This window comes from Erinaceus europaeus, chromosome 11 (genome assembly GCF_950295315.1).
Source record: "Erinaceus europaeus chromosome 11, mEriEur2.1, whole genome shotgun sequence".
Classification (NCBI taxonomy): domain Eukaryota; kingdom Metazoa; phylum Chordata; class Mammalia; order Eulipotyphla; family Erinaceidae; genus Erinaceus; species Erinaceus europaeus.
The window spans coordinates 110,571,899-110,577,898 of NC_080172.1; the positions used below are offsets into that span (position 1 = coordinate 110,571,899).

Genomic DNA, 6,000 nt, shown 5'->3' on the forward strand with positions numbered 1-6,000 from the left:
CCATACAAAAGATCAACGAAAGTAAATGTTGGTTCTTTCAAAGAGTGAACAAAATTGACAAACCTTTAACTATACTCACAAAACAAAAAAGGGAGAAGACCCAAATAAATCGGATACTAAATGAAAGAGGAGCTATCACAACAGACACCGCAGAAATTCAACATATCATGCGAGGATTCTATGAACAACTATATGCCACCAAGCTAGAGAACCTGGAAGAAATGGACGATTTCCTAGATACCTATCAACTTCCAAAACTAAGTCAAGAGGAAGTAGATAACATGAACAGGCCCATCACAGCTACTGAAATTGAACAGTTATCAGAAATCTCCCCAAAAATAAAAGTCCTGGACCAGATGGCTTTACAAATGAATTCTACAAAACCTTCAAAGGAGAACTAATATGTCTACTTTTAAAAGTCATCCAGAAGACTGAAGACACTGGAATATGCCCTTTCAGCTTCTATGAAGCCAACATCACTCTGAAACCAAAAGCAGACAGGGACACAACCAAACAAGAAAACTACAGACCAATATCTCTGATGAACATAGATGCAAAAATACTGAACAAAATTCTAGCCAACCAGATACAGCAGTATATTAAAAAGATTGTTCATCATGACCAAGTGGGGTTTATCCCAGGCATGCAAGGTTGGTTTAATATACGTAAATCAATCAATGTGATCCACCACATCAACAAAAGCAAGACCAAAAACCACACGGTCATATCAATAGATGCAGAGAAAGCCTTTGACAAAATACAACATCGCTTTATGATCAAAACACTACAATAAATGGGAACAGATGGAAAATTCATGAAGATAGTGGAGTCTATATATAGCAAACCTACAGCCAACATCATACTCAATGGTGAAAAACTGGAAGCATTTCCACTCAGATCAGGTACTAGACAGGGATGCCAACTATCAACATTACTATTCAACATAGTGTTGGAAGTTCTTGCCATAGCAATCAGGCAGGAGCAAGGAATTAAAGGCATACAGATTGGAAGAAAAGAAGTCAAGACTCCCCCTATTTGCAGATTGACATGATATTATACACAGAAAAGCCTAAGGAATCAAGCAAGAAGCTTTTGGAAATCATCAGGAAATACAGTAAGGTGTCAGGCTACAAAATTAGCATTCAAAAGTCAGTGGCATTCCTCTATGCAAACACTGAGTTAGAAGAAATTGAAATCCAGAAATCAATTCCTTTTACTATAGCAACAAAACCAATAAAATATCTAGGAGTAAACCTAACCAAAGAAGTGAAAGACTTGTATACTGAAAATTATGAGTCACTACTCAAAGAAATTGAAAAAGACAGAAAGAAGTGGAAAGATATTCCATGTTCATGGGTGGGAAGAATTAACATCATCAAAATGGATATACTACCCATAGCTATATACAAATTTAATGCTATCCCTATCAAGATTCCAAACATGTTTTTTTAGGAGAATAGAACAAATGCTACAAATGTTTATCTGGAACCAGAAAAGACCTAGAATTGCCAAAACAATCTTGAGAAAAAAGAACAGAATCGGAGGCATCACACTCCAAGATCTCAAATTGTATTATAGGGCCACTGTCATCAAAACTGCTTGGTACCAGAACATGAATAGACATACAGACCAGTGGAATAGAATTGAGAGCCCAGAAGTGAGCCCCCACACCTATGGACATCTAATCTTTGACAGAGGGGCCCAGAATATTAAATGGGGAAAGCAGAGTCTTTTTAACAAATGGTGTTGGAAACAATGGGTTGAAACATGCAGAAGAATGAAACTGAACCACTGTATTTCACCAAATACAAAAGTAAATTCCAAGTGGATCAAGGACTTGGATGTTAGACCACAAACTATCAGATACTTAGAGGAAAATATTGGCAGAACTCTTTTCCACATAAATTTTAAAGACATCTTCAATGAAACAAATCCAATTACAAAGAAGACTGAGGCAAGTATAAACCTATGGGACTACATCAAATTAAAAAGCTTCCTCGCAGCACAAGAAACCACTACCCAAACCAAGAGACCCCTGACAGAATGGGAGAAGATCTTTACATGCCATACATCAGACAAGAGTTTAATAACCAACATATATAAAGAGCTTGCCAAACTCAACAACAAGACAACAAATAACCCCATCCAAAAATGGGGGAAGGACATGGACAGAATATTCACCACAGAAGAGATCCAAAAGGCCGAGAAACACATGAAAAAATGCTCCAAGTCTCTGTCAGAGAAATGCAAATAAAGACAACAATGAGATAGATACCACTTCACTCCTATAAGAATGTCATACATCAGAAAAGGTAACAGCAGCAAATGCTGGAGAGGGTGTGGGGTCAAACGAACCCTCCTGCATTGCTGGTCGTAATGTTAATTGGTCCAGCCTCTGTGGAGAACAGTCTGGAGAACTCTCAGAAGGCTAGAAATGGACCTACCCTATGACTCTGCAATTCCTCTCCTGGGGATATGTCCTAAGGAACCCAACACACCCATCCAAAAAGATCTGTGGACACATATGTTCTTGGCAGCACAATTTGTAATAGCCAAAACCGGGAAGCAACCCAGGTGTCCAACAACAGATGAGTAGCTGAACAAGTTGTGGTATATATACATAATGGAATACTACTCAGCTATAAAAAAAACTGTGACTTTACTGTTTTCAGCCGATCTTGGATGGACCTTGAAAAATTCATGTTAAGTGAAATAAGTCAGAAATAGAAGGATGAATATGGGATGATTTCACTGTCAGGCAGAAGTTGAAAAACAAGATTAGAAAAGAAAATCAAGTAGAACCTGAACTGGAATTGGCGTATCGCACCAAAGTAAAAGACTCTGGGGTGGGTTGGTGGGGAGAATACAGGTCCAAGAAGAATGACAGAGGACCTAGTGGGGGTTGTATTGTTATATGGAAAACTGGGAAATATTATGCATGTACAAACTATTGTATTTACTGTTGAATGTAAAACATTAATTCCTCAATAAATAAATTAATTAAAAAAAGAAAAATATATAGTAGATGGCTTGAGTTGGGAGGAATTAGATTTTTTTTTAAAATATTTATTTTATTTATTTATTCCCTTTTGTTGCCCTTGTTGTTTTATTGTTGTAGTTATTATTGTTGTTGTCGTTGTTGGATAGGACAGAGAGAAATGGAGAGAGGTGGGGAAGACAGAGAGGAGGAGAGAAAGATAGACACCTGCAGACCTGCTTCACCACGTGTGAAACGACTCCCCTGCAGGTGGGGAGCCGGGGTTCGAACCGGGATCCTTATGCCGGTCCTTGTGCTTTGCACCACTTACGCTTAACCCGCTGCGCTATAGCCCGACTCCCGGAATTAGATTTCTGTACACATATTTACTTAAGAGGAGACAATGCAGATTGGTTAAGACCACACTAACAACAGCCTAAATGCTGGTTCCAGAGATGGCCCATACCCACTAGTGCCAGTGAAAGCAACTGTGAAGTCCAGTCAAATAACAGGAATACAATCAGACAATTGCCAAAGATGAGCGGGTGGAGCTAAAAACACTGGAAAACCCAAATCTCTCTGACTTCTAGTATCTTTCTTCTTTCTCTCCTCCTTTGGGGGGGGGGGAGTGGTGTGTACTCTTTCCTAAATAAACTTAACTCTTTTTTTTAAACAACCCTTAATTATTTTTCTAATAAATTTCACACACTAATGGTTCTTCTAGTGATTCTTGTACTCAACTGGCCCTCCTTGGATTGCTTTCCCCTTTTATATAAAAAATACTGATTCCACTAAGGTTCACGTCTGTGGCCAGTTCAGTTTTATTTAAAAATTTTTTATTAATAGTTTGTTACAAGACTGTAAGATTATAACGTATAGTTCCACACCACACTCACCTTCAAGGTTCTGTAGCCCCACCCTCTCACCTCCCAAAAAGAACCATCACAGTTTTCTTAAGTCTTACAGTTTGTTTGCTTCTGTTCTCTAATTTTTTTTCAAGTTCATGTAGAGTGAAACCATCTGATAGTTGTCTTCCATTTCTTATTTTGTTAAGCCTAATCACCTCCAGTTCCATCCATTTTGTCTCAAAGGACACAATATCATCTTTTTTCATTGCAGAGTAGTATTCCAAGGAATATATTAGCTAGCCATCTGATGATGGGTATTTAGGCTGCTTCCATCCGTTGACTACTGTCAATAATGCAGCTATGAACAAAGGGATGTATATGTCTCTTCTAACTAGTGTTTGAGTGTGTACTAGATAAATGCCCAAAAGTGGTCTCGCTGGATCATAAGGTAATTCCATTTTTATTTGTTTAAGGACAGTCTTCCAAAGGAGTTGTACCAGTGTGTATTCCCACCAGCAGTGTAACAAGCAGAGTTCCACAATCTCTCCAACAACCTGTCATTCCCTGGTCTGTGAACAACTTTATTTTAAACATAACTGTATTTCCTTATTTGACACAAAAATAGAAAGGGGGAGAAGCTAAGGAGGGAGGGGTGAAGAGAGAGAGATAGAGAGAGAAAGAAAGACAGATACCTGCAGCCCTGCTTCACCACTTGCAAAATTTCCCCCCATGCAGGCTTGAACCTGGGTCCTTGCACCATGTAACTGGTCAACTAAGTGTGCCACCACCCAGCCCTACTTAAAGCCAGGATGTGGATGACTTTCTTTCCTTCCTTCCTTCCTTCCTTCCTTCCTTCCTTCCTTCCTTCCTTCCTTCCTTCCTTCTTTTTGCACTACTCAGCTCTGGCTTATGGTGGTACGGGGGATTGAACCAGTGACTTTGGAACCTCAGGCATCAGAGTCTCTTTGCATAACCATTGTGCAATCTATCCCTTCCTTTCTTCCTTCCCGCCTCTCTCCCTTCCTCCCTCCCTCCCTTCCTTCTTTCCTTCCTGCAAGACAAAGACTGCGGGGGTGAGGCATGTGTGCAGAGGTCCCACCCTGGAAGGGCAGTCACCCCGCAGCCATTCCCCCAGCAGAGGAAGTTCTGGTCCAGAAGAACCTCAAGGGTCCCCCGCACCCAGGGCCAGGGGTTCTGGGGGGCGAGTCCAGGACCTGAAGGAATTCCATCCAGGCTCTTCCTCCCAGCCCCACTTGGAGCCAGGCTGCCGGCCGCGCCGGGCAGCCCCTCCACCGGCATCTTCCTAACAGTCCAGCCCAACGCGGCTTCTCGCGCCCGCCCGCAGGGAACCTCCAGCAACTCTCCCGACACGGCCACGTCTCGCGCCCACTCACCTACCTCGCGCGATCTCCTCTGTTCCCGGGACTGGAATCCCGAGTGAGCTTTCAGTATTCCAGTGGGGCGGGGGATGCAGATGAGGGGGCGGAGTCTGGCTGTATACAGAACGCGGATTGGCTGAAAGAGGGGGCTCGCGGAGTCCTGGAAGGGCGGAAGGGGCGGGTGGAGGAGGCTCGGGACGAGAGGGAGGCGGGGAACTGGACCCCGCAGAGCAGATGGAAGCGCCGAGGTGGGTGGGGCGGGGCGGGGGCTTGGATACGCGCGGGGATTGGCGGTGCCGTTTAGACTCTGGCCTCTGATTGGGTGTGGGTTGCTACCTGTTTGGGTTCCTAGGATATGGTCTGGAAGAAAATTCAGATTCTATAAAGTAGGGGATTGCAGCTTTTGTTTTTCTTTCTTTTTTCTCTAAGTGTTAGAGTTCTCGGTCAGACTTGAGGACACTTCATTGCAAGTTCTTGGCAACCTCCAAATTAATATTGGTGCCTGTGATAGCCCTCTGCCATAATTTGGAACTAGAAGGGTATAGATAAAATCGTTCTCAGAAGATTGCAGTTTACATAATGTTTAGAAGTGTAGAGAAAAGCCAACTTCCTATGGTTGGCCCATGTACTGCATCACAACAGTGCACAAAGAGTGAGTTTTAATTATTGTTCCTTTGCTTTCCAATACAGTTTTTAACATAATTATTTGCAAAAACAGCTCATGCGAGCAGACTGTATCTTTGCCTCAGGGTCATTTGTTCCTTTGGACCATGACTTCAAAATTGGTTGAAGGAAC

General features: G+C 42.2%; 1 protein-coding gene across 3 annotated transcripts in view; it reads right to left on the reverse strand.

Moving 5' to 3' along the window:
- The window catches only part of KYAT3 (kynurenine aminotransferase 3), a 66,671-nt gene extending 61,312 nt beyond the window's left edge, over positions 1-5,359 (reverse strand). For 2 of the 3 annotated variants that reach the window (XM_060202297.1, XM_060202295.1), the window contains exon 1: positions 5,224-5,359. The gene's annotated coding sequence lies outside the window, so the exon portion shown is untranslated. Of the gene's footprint in view, positions 1-5,219 lie in introns of all 3 variants that reach the window. The other variant, XM_060202296.1, reaches the window with a different exon arrangement.
- Between the last annotated feature and the right edge of the window lie 641 nt (positions 5,360-6,000).